This window comes from Desmodus rotundus, chromosome 2 (genome assembly GCF_022682495.2).
Source record: "Desmodus rotundus isolate HL8 chromosome 2, HLdesRot8A.1, whole genome shotgun sequence".
In the NCBI taxonomy this organism is placed as follows: Eukaryota; Metazoa; Chordata; class Mammalia; order Chiroptera; family Phyllostomidae; genus Desmodus; species Desmodus rotundus.
Window position 1 is genome coordinate 65,341,276 of NC_071388.1, and position 16,173 is coordinate 65,357,448.

Here is a 16,173-nt window from a genome sequence, read left to right on the forward strand (position 1 = left end):
AAAAAACATCAAAGCCTGTTTCATATCCCCAGAGATTTCAACTTCAGTGATTTGTGGTGCAGGCTGGACAGAAGGATTAAAATTTTCCCCATGTGATTCTAATATGCAGCCAAATTGAAAACCTCTGCCATCAAGGGACATATGTGCATGAGGTCTTTTAATATTAGAAGCCTGGATTCTGAAGTCAAACAGAACAGTGTTTGAATGCAAGTTCTGCCAATTTAGCCAAGTTTATTTTTTAATAAACCATGCACATGAAAGTTACAAATTCCTTATCGGCAAGGCAGGATCTACTCAATGATTTGTAGGATTGCATGCAAAAAATAAAAAAAAAAAGTATAACGGTGCTTCTCAGGATGTGGAACGAGCATCTATAAATATATTCATCTGTAAGTATCATCAATTATTATTATTAATATAATATCATCTAATTCTCCATTATGTAAAGGTTGAAGTCATAGGACGAAAGGAGATGGCAGGAAAAAATTCACAAAATATAAAGGAAAATGCTCTATGGGCAGAATCTGGGGAATATGCAGCATTTAAAGACTGGTAGAGGAGAAGGAGGCATTAAAGGAGAAAGTAGAAAGGTCAAATGTTTGAAAGAGATCTAGAGGAGATTGGTGTCTTGGAATTTATGAGATAAATTTCAAATGTCACAAATATTTGAAGTAGGATGAAGTCTACATCTTGTCTATTGATTTGGTAAATTCCAAATCTGCAGGGTCTAAATTTGATCAGATTAAGGCTGAACAAATCTATCACTGTCTGATGGTGAATAATTAGGGGCAGTCAAGGGAAAGCAAGAGAAGGAGACTATTTCAAGAAGTTTGTTTTTTTTAATGGGGGTTAGCAGATGATTCAAGTGGATACTTGAAGAGAAAGAAGTATGATGGAAAATTTGAAGTACTTTTTTTCTATAGCAGAAATAATTATAAAAATAAGTAAAGGAGCTAGTTAATGAAGAGGTTGAAGATATAGAAGAGGAAAACTAATGAGCTATGGCCCCAATGAAAATGTTCATCTCAGAAGAGAAGAAACAGTGATATTTCTGAGATAGGAGTGTGTGAGAAGTGGAGAGGGAAGCAGAGAGAGAACCTCACAGCTAATGCTGGACTGGAGACATGCTATGTTGTAACCTGAATTTCCTGAAGGAGGAGACCACTTATATTCACTTCCATGCTTCCAGTGTCTAGCACTCTCTTATAAAGAGACTGACATTTCATATATGCCTGATGAAGTCAACTGTGACTTTCATATCAGAAACCACTCTTGTTCTGGGAGAGTAAGTAATGGAAGACAAGAATGTCACAGGAAATCAAGGAAAAACTATAGAACCTGAAGGGAAGAGCCTGTGAACACAGGGACATATCAGTAGCACATAGCTCTATATCTTCTTTATGTTCTCTTACATTCCTCCCCCTCCCAGGAACACGGAAGGAAATTGATGGAGAAAGAATAATGGGGAAGAAGAAAAGATGAAAGAAAATGTCTGGTGGAGATCTAATATACAGGATGGTATTTATAGCTAATAGTACAGTATTATATATTTGCAACTTCCTAAGAGAGTAAATCTTAAATGTTCTCACCACACACACAATTAATTTTGTGACATGATCAAGGTGTTAACCATTTGCATATAGAAATGTTTCACATCAACATTTTGTACACCTTAAACTGACACAATGATATTTACATATCAATTATATCTCAATAGGAATAAATAAATAAATAAATAAATAAACAAACAAACAAACTCCCTGGACTGTAGAAGGACAGGCAATGTTTTACATTTTTCTGACAAAAGCATTCTTTTGCTGCTCTGGAAGTTGCAACAAAGTCAAAATAAAGAATATTTTCATTAGTATATTAGCTATAGCTACAGCTCTAGAAAAAAGTAAAAATAAGCAAATTCTGTATTAATATTTTCCTCTACTTCTTCCCAAATTTTCATCCCCTCATGCCATTTCAATAATAGTTTTTCATACTTCCATATTCTTCTACAATGCTTAGAATGAAAGTGATTAATCAACTTGTTTAGTTAAAACATTTTCTAATGAACTAATACATTTAGAGTCATCTTTCCACATTCTTGAACTTATTACATTGCTTTTAATTCAGTGGAAAAACACCTGCATCATCAGGTAAAAGAGCATGGCCAAGACAACCCACTGTATTACCCTCTTGGAAAAAAACAAACAAACAATTCACAGCTCATGTCCTTAGCATGGACATGAACAGGCTTATCTTTGTGTAACATACAAAGAGTAGTAGATTTCAGGGCACTTTTTAAGTCTGATAGATCATCATCCTTGAAGAGTTATCTATAAGATGCCAAAGTGTATCTGCCTAGAAAATTTGGTGGTAATGGAGTAGGAGGATGGGTTAAGGCAATATTATGTCAGAAAGTAAATCATTACACTAAAGAAAGAAAATGTAGGAGGGGAGGGTGGGACTTTTGCTTCTTTGTTTCCAGTACCAAGACAAATCAGTGTTCTCACCATCACCACCGCAAGGCCCCTTTGTCGTAGACATCCTGACTCAAAAATACAAAATACATATCCAGAAATCAGATGAATTCTTATATACCAGTAAAGAATAACCAGAAATGAAAATTAAGAAAACAATTCCACCTATAACTGCATCAAAAATACTTAGAAATAAATTTAACCAAGCAGAGAAAAGTATGTACTTGGAAAATTATAAGACACTGAAGAAAGAAATTGAAGAAGTTACAAATAAATGAAAGCTTATACCATGCCCACAGATAGGAAGAATTAATATTGTTAAAATGTCTATACTACCCAAAGCAATCAATAGATTCAATGCAATTCCTATCAAACAATCCAAAAAATTATATGGAACAATGAAGATCTCAAATAAGCACAACAATCTTGAGAAGAAAAACAAAATTGAAGAAATTATGCTACCTAACATCAAACTATTCTACAAGGCCATAGTAATGAAAACAGCAGGATACAGGCAAAAAACAGATGTATAGATCAATAGAACAGAACAGAGAGCCCAGAAATAAATCCACATCTATATGGTCAATTAATATTTGACAAAGGAGCCAAGAACATACAACAGGGTAAAGAAGTCTCTTCAATAAATGGTATTGAGAAAATTAGACAGATAAAAGCAAAAAATTAAGTTAGGTTACCTTCTCACACCATATGCAAGAATAAATTCAAAATGGATTACAGACTTAAATGTAACACTTGAAACCATAAAAATCCTTAAATAAATCATATGTAGTAAAATCTCAAAGAATTTATTTGAGTAACATTTTTCTGATATATCACTTTGGGCAAGGAAAACAAAAATTAAACAAAGGAGACTATATCAAACAAAGTTCTTTGCACAACAGAATGAAAAGACAGACTACTGAATAGGAGAACACACTTGACAATACATCTGACAAGGAGTTACTACCCCAAATTTATGAAGAAACCATGTAACTCAACAACAACAACAAAACAATCCAATTAAAAACTAGACAAAGTACCTAAGTAGATACTTCTCTGAAGAGGACATACAGGTGGCCAATAGACATATGAAAAGATGTTCAACATCACTAATCTTCAGAGAAATGCAAAGTAACACCACAATGAGATATTGCCTCACAGCTGCCAGAATGACTATCATCCATAAAACAATAAACAACAGGTGCTGGTGAGGATGTGGAGAAAAGGGGACCCTCATGCACTGTTGGTGGAATGCAGACTGGTGCAGCCACTGTACATACAGTATGGAGGTTCCTCAAAAAATTCAAAATGGAACTGCCTACCACCCAGGAATCCTACTTCTGGGTTTATATCTGAAGAAACCCAGAATAGTAATTTGAAAGAATATGTGCACCTCTGTGGTCCTTGCAGTGTTGCTTACAATAGCCCAAACATGGAAGCAACCCAAGTGCCCATCAACAGAGTGGATAAAAAATAGAGGTATGTATATGCAATGGAATATTACTCAGTCATTAAAAAAGAATGAAATCTTACAATTTGTGACAGCATGGATGGACCTAGAGATTATTATGTCAAGTGAAATAAGCCAGTGGGTGAAAAACAAATACCATATGATCTCACTTGTATGTGGAATCTAAAGAACAATATAAATGAACAAAGAAAAGAGAAGCAGACTCCTAGAGACAGAGAACAAACTGATGGTTACCAATGTGAGTGTGTGGTTGCGGGACTGGGTGAAAAATTCAAAGGGATTGAGAAGTATAGGTAGTTACAAAATAGTCATGGGGTTACAAAGTACAGCATAAGAAATATGGTCAATAATACTGTATAAATATGTTGGTGTCATTTGGTTTCTGGAAACATCAGAGGGAACACTTTGTAAAGTATATGATTGTTTAACAACTATGCTGTAAACCTGAAATATAAAATAACATTGAATGTAAACTATAACTGAAAAATAGAATAATGAAATAAAAATGTCACAAAATAAATTGGAAGTTAAAATAATTAAATGCACATATAATTAGACATTCGATACCTCTGTCATACTAACTATATTTTGGGTGCTCAAGACACAGATACAAGCAGTGGTTAGAGTGTTAGTATAAATTCAGGTGGGTACACTGAGAAATTGCTCATGATCTTTGTCCTAGTTAAAGCACCATCAATAGAAGTGACACATAAATATTACTTAAAATAAAAGGTAGTATATGTAAGTCATACTGAAACACAAATTTCCTTTTTAAACTTTTGGTGATTGGATTAATATGTTGGAGTGCTTGCTCAAGGGTTATACATTGATCAGAAGCTGTTGGCCTCTATGCTGAAATGTTGTTCTGCCCAAGGGTTATAATTCACCTGGCAAGTGGTCATTATGTTTCACTCCTAGAGTGAGTCATAATTCTTCCTTTGATCTATTGAAATTCATTTCTCAGGTTTACCCTTCCTAAGTTCTATAAAAAAGCTAAGTGTGTCTTTGGGACATTTGCTAATATTCTCTGTGAAGAACTAAAATGAAGGTAATGACATTAGGCAGAGCTAAAGACTCATTATACATGAACGCAACTCACATACCATTTAAAGAGATTATATACAGTTTGTCATAAAAAGCATTGATCTTTTATTCTGGTTAAATATAAACCTATTTGGGTTAAACTCTTAATTGATGCTTTCACTCTGGTTCATTAACATCGTGACGGTTCGATGAGATGATGGTCCACATATTAACCAGGCAAGGTCCATAATGGCCAGAAAGTCATGTTTCAGATGAGGACAGATGCCAAGTATTCTTACAGGAAAAAGAAAAAAAAAAAAAGAAGCAATCCACCCACATGTGGAACAGTCACATTTCTCAGCGCGCACACACACACACACACACACACAAAATGAAATCAATTCCAGATAGATCAAAGACCTAATTATATGAAGTAAAATGTAAAAACTTTTAGGAAAAATATATGAGAATATTTTATGATTTCAACATAGGGAATGACTTCTAAAACAAGATCTAAAAAAGAGGAGCCATAATGAAAAAGTTGTATTACTTTTAATGAAACACAATATAATTTTTTTTAAAAAAAGACATTGTTTTAAGAAAAAAAGCTAAAGAATACAGCCTACAAAAATTATTTGCAATGCATACACCAAAAACGAATTAGGGTGAAGAATATATAAAGGAGTTCCATAAATCTGTAACAAAAAGGTAAGTGTCTCAGTAGAAAAACGAGTAAAATATTTGTTTAAGCAATTAACAGTAGAGGAAACCTGAATTCTCAATGAACGGATACTCACTGAACATATAATCAGAAAAGACAAATGAAAACCATTGACTTGGTAAAATAAATAAACGTGCCAATATTCAATGTTGACAAGGATAGATAGAATGGTAGCTCTCACGAATGTGCTTGGAAACTATAAATGCTGCAAGCACGGTGTGGGGTTTAGGCAATACCTGAAAAACAGAAAGAAGTCAATTCCACATAATTCATCAATTTCCATCCTAGACATGTATCTAAAAAGATACTGGATATGAGCACAGTGATGCGTATGCAAAAAAAACAATCATTGCCACAGGGAGAAACAGGAAATGCCTATTAATGAGAAAGGAAAGACTAAATTTTAGTAGATTCATATAATGGAATACTAAACAGTATGAAAATAAATGAAGTAAATCATTCTGAACCAGCTTGAATAAATCATATAGAAATAATAGTCCCAAGAATGCACATAAGATGTTACAATTTATAAAAATGGTATAGTTATTTAATACAACGCTACACATGATTGAGAAGTGTACATGTACATGGTAAAAATCAACAGGAAATACATGGGAATCCTAATAGCAAATTTAAAACACTGGTCACCTCTTGGAAGGAGACGCAATCTGGAAGAATACAAAGAGGGCTTCAATTTTGTTTAACATATTCTTACTTAATTTGGGTGGTAATTTAGACATTTATCCCACTAATTTTTCTATCTTTGCCAAATAAACGCACCATGATATTACAAAGTCAGAGTCATTAAAAGCTCCAAGTCCAGCAGCACCTCAAATCGAAAAGCCATTTTCTATGTGATTGTCAAAATTGTGCTCTTGACACACGTGGCTTTCTGATGCAGACCTCTCTCTCGTCAGTAAATGAACTGTGTGATTGAACTTGCTGTAGTCTGAAGATCAAATCTTCCTTTGAAGCACAGTAATCAAGGAAGACATGCTCACAGCTCTCAGTGAGATGTAAGAAACGATGCTAATGGCTACTCCCTTACACTGCCAAATTAAGCTCCAGATTGGCCTGGCTGAGTTGGGAAGCAACTGTTGTGATAAGTTCCAAGGGCCTGGTTATACCTGAATTGCTTGACAAAATGTGGTCTTCAGACTCCCCCAACATATTCTAATGTTTTATTGGGGGGAAGGGGTCCAGGGAGTGTGATCGTCAGTGTTATTTTTGTTGATTTGGGGGCTTTCCTTGGTTCAATGACCAAAGTTTGAGAAATATTGCTTCAAAAATTCATAGTATCACAGTAGAAATGAATAAATAAAGGCAATGGAATTTCAGAGATATTATTGTATTAAGAAAAGAACAATCTGATAGTGACCAGAAGGGGCGAGGGAGGGGGATAATAAAGGATAGAAGGGGAAGGGTCAAGTCAAGGAACAAGTACAAAGACCCGTGGACAAGGACAATGGGGGAGTGAGAATTGTGAGGGGGTGAGCAGGGCAGGAGAGAGCAATGGGGGGGAAATGTGGACAACTCTAAGTGACCAACAATAAAAAAAAATGAAAAGATCAGGAGAAATATTTATTTGTTTATTTATTTTATTTATTTTTTAATATATTTTATTGATTATGCTATTACAGTTGTCCCATTCCCCACCCCTTTAGTCTCCTCCACCCTGCCCGCCCCCTCCCAACCCCAATTCCCTCCCTTTAGTTCATGACCATGGGCTGTACATATAAGTTCAGAGGGAGAAATGTTTAAACTTATTAGCTTCACATAAAGGTTTTCATAGAAGTGACATCTGTTTTGTGCTCTGAAGGTCACCCAAAGGTCAAGAAATAAGAACTATTCTGAGGAGAAGTTCTAAAATAAACAACAAAAAGAGGAGGAATGAAATATTCCATGGAATATTTGAGAAAATACAGGTAGATTTTCATGGTAACTGATAAAGCTGAAGATGGAAGAAAGGAAATTTGGGTCCAAATGATAGAGCACGTTGAATGGCATGATAAGGAATTTGGACTCCAGTATTTGTCCTCCAGGAAAAAGTCTCTGGCAGACATGATGTATGTGAATTCAAGTGGGTGAAAATGCAGGTGAGGTGATGGTTTAGAAGGGTGATCCCACAAAACAGAAGTAGGAGTTGGGGGCCGGTCTGTCTGTGCGAAGAAGCTAGGCTCAAGAAAAATAAAATTAACACTATATTTTTTTTCCCCATTGCTTGACTAGAGCGGATGAGGCAGAGGAATATGTCAAAAGTGAACTTGCCTGGATGAATGATGGCTATTGATGACTTGGAAATCCAAGGATTGTAGAAGAGTAAGTTTGGCAGAAAAAAATATGCATATGGCTTTGAACACTTTCCTTTACTATATTTCCCTTTAAAATATTTGCAATATATTTCTAGGGAAAGATGTCAAGAAGTCCTTTAGAAATATGTGTGATATTCAGGAGCAATGTAGGGACTACAGATATCTAATTTGGATTCCATTGCTGAAATTCTGGAAATATATCATCTGGCGTAACTGACAAGAGTAAGAAGACAATAATGGGTAAATGAAGAAATATAATTAACAAATAGAACATTGAATTTGACAAATAATATATGTAAAATGATTGAATATAGAGATCATCCTCAAGAAAAGTTAGCTTACTCCTCTTAACCTCCAAATAAAGACCAAATTAAATGGCAGAAGTTATAATCGACTGGAAATTTCAGAGGTGTATAAAAACTATGAGGATTAGGGTAGTGAGAGAAATTTCATGGTGGAGGGAGGAACATGAACCAGTCTAGACAGAAGGAGGGCTTTTGCCATTAAAGAGGAGAAATGTCCAAATCAGATAAGTCATGTGCATAGAAATGTGATGTAAATGTATACTGTAAAGGGAACTTCTGTAGGAGAGTAACATGATGGAGTCTTCCCAGTCTCCCTGGCAACGTGGTCCAACCTGAAAAACAAGTGACAAAGGCCCTAAGTTTCACCCCCTCTTCTTTGACCCCCAAAGGTGTTGATGCAACTAGTGTGGTGGTTAGAGGTGAGGCTGTTCTATCATCCTTGGAGAGTCACTGTTTATAGAAGATCAGTGTGGGGAAATGAAAAGAACGATTTAGATGTGAAAAGGGCATTTAGGAGATTCAAAACTTATGAATATTCAAACAAAATTCAAAAAATTATAAAATCTATACTTAAATATGAGGGGAAAATAGGTCCATGTCATCTGGAAAAACATGCATTGTCACGAGCAAGACCTTGTTTACAGCTGTGAGTCTGCCCCTTATTTGCTGAATAGCTATGTATATTCAGCTTCATACATTAAAGAAATCTAATGAGGCCTTACTCCAAACACGTGATGTGAGGATGGAGTGAAATATCTATTGTGAGTAAGGCACCTGACACTGTGTCTACTATTTTCTCCTCTGTGGCCTTGGATATGTCAGTCCCTCTTCTAGGACCTCTATTTCCTGTAGAATTGGGAGCATTGGCTGGCTCACTTAGCACTAATATTTGTACGCACAACCAGGAGTACAAGAATACTAATATTACTCACTCACTTCAACAGCAAGTTTAGAGAGAAAAATGATTATGTGACCAGGCCATAATTGTATTCTACTGTATGCTATTACGATTTTGTTTCTGAACTCAGAGATACAGAGATAGAGATAGAGATAGACATAGACATAGACATAGACATAGACATAGACATAGACATAGATAGATATATAGATAGGTAGGTAGAGAGAGAGAGAGAGAAAGAGAGAGAGAGAGAGGTCAGTCAGGTGAGTTTTCTGGGTGATAAGGAGACACTAATTTTCTCATTTTCTAGTGGATTAGTGGGAACCTCTTCTTTAAGTTACATTTCAAATGGTGTGTTGCACTTGCTCATTCATCAATCTGCCAAAGGTTCTCTTTGCTTCCTTTTTTTTTCTTTTACAAGTCACATCTTTACCATGCCTTGAGTTGCTCAGCCTCTTAATGAAAGTAACATATTAAATCTCACTGAAATAAAAAAAGAGCTCTTAATGTATCAAGTATAGATGGATGTCAAAAGGTGAGCTTTCACAGCTGAATACACTAGTTTCCAAATTGTTGCAAGTGCTTAGCTTCCCTTTCATCTCTGACCAAAGTTATTTTGCATTTGATTTGATTCTATTAAAACATAAAGTAAGACAATTATATAGACCAACACAGTTCTCTTTGGGGAGATATTAGGATACTTATCTTTATTTTGTGCAGAACAGTCTGAGAGAAAGTCAGCTTTAGGCCTGTGAGACTCCCTAGGCAGCTACTGACACGTTGCCCTCCTCCCACACTCAGCAATGTACGCTATCACTAGAAATCACTAACCCTTCCCAGGATACAGCCTAAAAAATGGTAACACTGGTTCAAGAGAAGGGAAGGGAAGTAAAAGGAAATAAGTGGGGAAATACAGCAAACATGTGATTAACAGCTGTTTGCTGGAGCAAGCTTCCAGCAGGAAACTGCAGCTGTGTCATTGTGCTTCAGTGTTGCAGATCATCCAGGGCTGAATGGGAAGACCCAGGAGAAGGGAGATGCATGGAGAAACGTTAAAGGAAGTCCAAAATCCATGGCAACAATATGAGGTGGATGCCCTCATTCCTTCAATGTATCCTTCTCAGCTTTACTCTCCCCTCCCATTGGGAGGCACATGATTCCTAAGAAACAAAGTCCTCCTACCAACTGGATATTTATTTATTCTGGGTTGCTGCTGTTGCTGTGTCTGGTGTTCCCCCCGCCTTTGCGGGAGAGAAGAGTTTTGATAAACATCCATCAATCTTTTAATAATCCCCTTTAATAAAATCAACATGCTGCATGCCTTCCAGAATGCTTTCAAAAGAGCTACCTGTGCCTCTTCAAGATACAAAATAGATGCACGTCTTGGGGTGGTAAACTGAGTCTCTCTAAATAATAGGTCTGAGGATCTCCTAAGTTTACACCTAAAAACCTAGTTGCCCGGCTTCTAGTTGGCCTCCTAATAAAGAGGTGGACACTCAAAATATGTTCTGTTTAATATTACATCCTAGTTCCCACAATGAAGGGGAAAATGGAAACTGGGAAAAGAATGCAATGATATTGTCTTCTCCTTATGCTTAGAGGGGTATATTTCCTCTGAAAGGTCCCCTTTAAGCAACCAGCATCCCCAAGTAGACCATTCCATATGGTCCTGCATCTATGAGCCTTTCTCCAAATGCTCTGTGCAGGGTTGGTAATCCACCTTCAAATTAAATGATGGCCCGTCACTACTTGGGACTACACAAATCATCCTCAACAGACCTTTGTAACAAACACACGGTGTGATAAAAACCACTTAAAAAGAAACAGGACAGATAATCCAGAGGAGTTTGCAAGGTCAGGGCACTCCCCGGTGAGAGCCTGAATAGGTGGGAGGTGTTGAGGTCAGGGTTCAATGACACTGAAATGAAGACCCCTGCCCTGCAGTCTCCTTTATCTGTAGGAGTCTCTAGTGAGCTCCTGCGTCTGGAAGCCTGCCCCTTCGGTGCCGCAGAGAGGCCAGGAAGCGCATTTCAAAGACGCATCTAAAGCAGCCCACTTAAAAGATCCACGGAAAGCCTGGCAGATGACCAGAACTGGCCCACATTACTTGCTAGCTTCTTCCTCTTTCAGCCTTATCAGCATTTCCCTTCTTCCCCTTTCCCCTTTGGGGATGCAGGTCTCCTAAAACATTTGGGATGCACCCTAGGGATTTTTGGGTAGCGGTAGCCTCTGAGACCCAAGGCTGGAATGGAATGCCTCAGCATTCCATCTGCCCATCCCACCTGTCTGCCTGCAGCACAGTGGCTCCTAGAGGGAATAGCCCGGGACCTCTGCGGCCAGGTGTGGGCGTCCTCTGACATGTCCACGCGCTTAGACACCGAGCTCAAGCGGCCTCCGCAGCGCTGCAGCCACGGGCGGAAAGGCAACTGGGGCTGCGGCAGTGAGTGGGATTGCCAAGCAGAGCGCCCAGCTCCGCCCGCCCGCAGGGCTCTGCCTCCCTCTCCCCATTGTGTCCGCAGCACTGCGGGACTAAGTGGCGCGCGCCACCGCACCCGCGCCAACCCCGGAGCTCGAGGAGGGAAGGACGGAAGAGGGGGCAGGGAGAAGGAGCAAGAAGAGACCCCAAAAGGTCATGGCGCTTCAGCAGTAATTCAGAGGATCCTGGACCTCCCTGCATCACGTTTTGCAGCTAAACGCCACCAACTGGAGAGCTTCCTGTCACGTCCCACGCGTGTGGTTTTTGCGTGTGGAAGATGGCACGCGCCTTGTTCATTCATCTATCTTCTCTCTCTTTTCCCCTGCCTCTCCCTCAGAGCAAGTCCACCCTGTCTCCACATCAGCACTACACCTTCTCCATAACAGCTCTACCTTTCCCAGCAAAAAAGGTGCACGATAGAAACGCATGTCTTGAAAACCCTCATCGCATATATATCACCAAGAGTTTACAAAACGCATCTAGTGATGCTTCTTTTCTAAGCTCCATTCTCATCCTCCTTGGAGAACGCTTTCAAAGTTTGCAGGCGCAAATGGCCTGTGAATTGGTGGTTTCTGCGCTTCAGTCCACATCCCGAGCCCCAGCACGGTCCAAGACTTCGGGATTACGCGGCAAAGTTGCTCAGCACAAACCCAGCAGGCTGCTGGTGACCGGAGCATCCTAAGAATGTCCGCGGGAAGCCCCAAGGTGCTGCATAACCTCCTCCAAAAAGATTAAATCAGCCTTAAGCAACAGACCCAAATTCCGAAACTTCTTTATGAAATTGGCTCAGCCCACCCAGAACAGACACTCAGCATAACTTGCAAAGAAATAAACGTCTCAACCCTGCAGGGAAACTTGTTGATTTCAGCCCAAGCGTGGGGCTGCAATTTCCGGTCTAGCCTGAAGGTTTTTGATTCTTCACGAAAATACCCAATGCACCAGGCACAATTTTTGACAAGTGCCAGAGTCCTTCCCGCACCCATTCTACACCCCAACAACCACGGCCATACAACCAAGCCTGTGCCTTTGGACAATTCTAAAGCCGGCTCTCGCATCCTTTACAAACATTTGGGCGACTTACCCTTCGCTAAGACTGTCTTCAGAAATCTAGCGGCTCGGTGGTGCAGGCGCAGCCCTCCAACTTTGCTGTGCACAGAGACCTTCCCGAGTTTAAAGCAGGCGAAAGCGGTCTGAGACTTATAAATGTAAGAATGGGGAAATAGGGAGAGAGTGAAGTCGCGATTCTTCTCAGTATCAGCACGCTGGAAAAACCCAAGCCTTCTTCAGTACAGAATTCTTTCAAACCCGTTATCTGTATTACTATTAATGCGCAGAGCAGACGGCATTGCATGCAAATAGGTCCAAGTGCGCGCTACTATTGGTGGCAGCGGAGGCCCCTGGGTCCTACTGCTCAGCCCTAAAGTAACAGCAACACTACGCACGCAGCTTTGGAGGCGCGGAGGGGAAAATGGATTTAATTGATTCGTTACCTCTGGTATTGTAATGCTTGCTGCGATGTTTAACCGAGGAAAAACCCCTCATATTTAAACTCCTGTCATGTGATCTATCATTTCATATTTGCTTTTAATTGTCTGTGAGAGTGGCTTTGAAAATACAAAGGCTTTAAAAAGAACATCCCCCCAACCCCCCGCCACCGAGGAAAATTTACACATACTTCTGGCAGGAAAACCTTCTTTTGTGCACTATTTTGATATAAATCCAGGAAATATTTAGATACGCCTGTACTTCACTTACTTAAATAAAACAGCACCTGATTTTATTATTGAAAATGCAAGGCGATTCCAAATAATATAAACATATTAAAATGGTAGAAGCTAAAATATGGGTGTACTGATTATAAAACATGGGATATGTTTTTAAAACGCTACCGTGAAAAAAATGCTACCAATGACAATGCCCTGGGAATCATTTTTATTTTGCAAACTAAGAAACTATGAAATATTTTATTTCTGAATATTGACAGGAGACATATAAATCAAGTTAAGGGTGCTGGTAATGTCATAATATGTCAAGCATTTGCTATTAATTGTCACATTTTATTTTTACAGTTTCTCTTTTTGCAGGCCCATTAGTAATGCAAATTGGCACAAGAGATTTACAGTGAGGCAGGCCTATGGTGACTGGCAATGTGAAATATGGTATTTGTGAAAAAACACTTCAGTACATCATCATTACAAGCAGCTACCTTAAAAATTAGAAGAGCTGGATCTTAATATGTATGAACTTAAAGCCGTTCAGCATGCTTTTTTCTGACCTTTAATTTTGTAGAAAGAGAAATCCTCTTGTAAACTAAAATGACAGGGACTCCACCAAGTTCCACCAAGATATTTCCTGATATTACAACCTAGGAAATGACATAATTTTGTTTCATTTTAGATGTAAATAGTAATGCAAATTTAATTACAAAATTATGTCTATAATCTACAGCTCAATGATACCACAAAGTGATGCACTGAATAAAGTCAGTACCAATGAACTCATAAATTCACCAGCCATGTGTAAACTAAATAAATGGAAAGGCAAAATGCGAAATGCAAAAGGACACCAGAATGGGGATATTATTCCAACCACATGTGTAGTGTTTGAATTTATGTAGTGTGTACTACAATCCTTCTTCATTTCCATAACTCCTTCCCTTACAGCCCCTTCCCTTCCCCCATCAGTAACCCTTGACAACAGAAGTGTTACTTCAAGTCCAGGTTGCCTTTGCTGCCTTCCAGACCTAACTTACAGATTACATCCTTGCAGGAAACAAAATTAACTCTTACACGACTGAGAGGTAAAAAGGAGAGTTTCCTTCAGGACTTAGAAAACCCAGTATTCTTATGTATATTTCCAAAGTTTTTACTACATATATTTTTAAAATATCAATAAACACTATTTCAGAGTGAAAAGACGTGGTCAGTTGGCAGTGCATAGAGCCAATTTGCTGCATTTCCCCATTGCTATTGTGTCTCCAGAACACCTTTCTGGGATGACTTTTGTTTTAGGATTATTATCACTTGTATCCAGGTTAAGAATTTTTCAATTTACAATAGAGTTAACATAAATGTATCAAGATATTACTATAACCAGTATAATTATATAGGGACTCATCTGTTTTTTTAAAAAGCTATTATTTGTATAGTAAGGAGAGTACAATGACTCTGCAAAGTGAATGGGGATGATGGATATTTAATTCTTTTTAAAAAACAAGTATATTACTGGTCTTTCAACTTTCTGCTACAAGTGGACTTGAAAAAATAATTATTTGCGGTCTAAGTGCAAATTGAAAGTTCTGTACTTAGTGAATATCTTTATAGAAATGAGAAAAGATGTGTTTTATTCAGGCAGCATATGTACAAAATTAATGCATCCTGTCTATGACTGTAAAATAACAGAGAAGTTGAATAGTGGACAAATATGGTAGTGAACAAAAGAAAAATATATCAAAGCCAGCCTATTAACACATTTACCACGCAATTGTTTGATCGGTTCACACATGCTGCATATAGAAGACCCAATCAAACATAGAGCAAGCTAATCAGAATCACAAATTCAACTGATTAGTTCTTCAGGAAAAAACATGTTCCACTCCTCTTTAATAAGTGGCTTGTGTTTATTCTAATTATTTTCATATATTTGAGATATAATACATATGGTATCTACTATATTTATAAATATTGAAAATATTTTACCTTACTTCTTAAATACCTAGGCAAAAATATTTTAAGCAATAATATTAAAGCCACACGGGTTTTCATCATTTCTCGATCTGTAGAAGCATCCTCGATCTATTCTTCACTATTTGAAGTATTGTTGAACCCCTCACTTCGTCAGTGCAGCTTTCAAGGACAGTATATACTCTGTCAGACACTGATTTCCATTATGCTCTTGGACCATGATGACAATGCCCTATTGTGGCTAATGTGACCATCTACAAAAATGTTTAATTTTTGACAGATGAAAAGGAAAATTAGCAGACATGCAAATTACACTTTGGAAAGAGAAATATAAAAGTAAACATGGGCCCTGGGTGGCATGGCTCAGTGGATTGAGTGCTGGCCTGAGAAACAAAAGGTCACTGATTCAATTCCCAGTCAGGGCACATGCCTGGGTCGTGGGCCAGTTCTTTGGTGGGGGGCGTGCAAGAGGCAACCACACATTTATGTTTCTCTCCCTCTCTTTCTCCTTCCCTTCCCCTCTGTCTAAAAATAAATAAAGAAAATCTTGTAAAAGAAAGTAAACATGTGGTCAAATGGGCGTTTTTTAGGTATAAATCAGTACTGAATAGCAATATACATACTCATTGAGGTATTATTATATTTTAAATAATGCACTAAAGTGCCTCCTAAAAAATGTGGAACATTACAGAGATTACATTTAAATACATGGTTTGTTAACTAATTTGGCTGATTGCTTGCTAAATCAGAGGAAGAAGATATAACTCAAAAGTTAAAAATAAATTTACATAAGATAGTAAGTTTGAAGAGAAATAT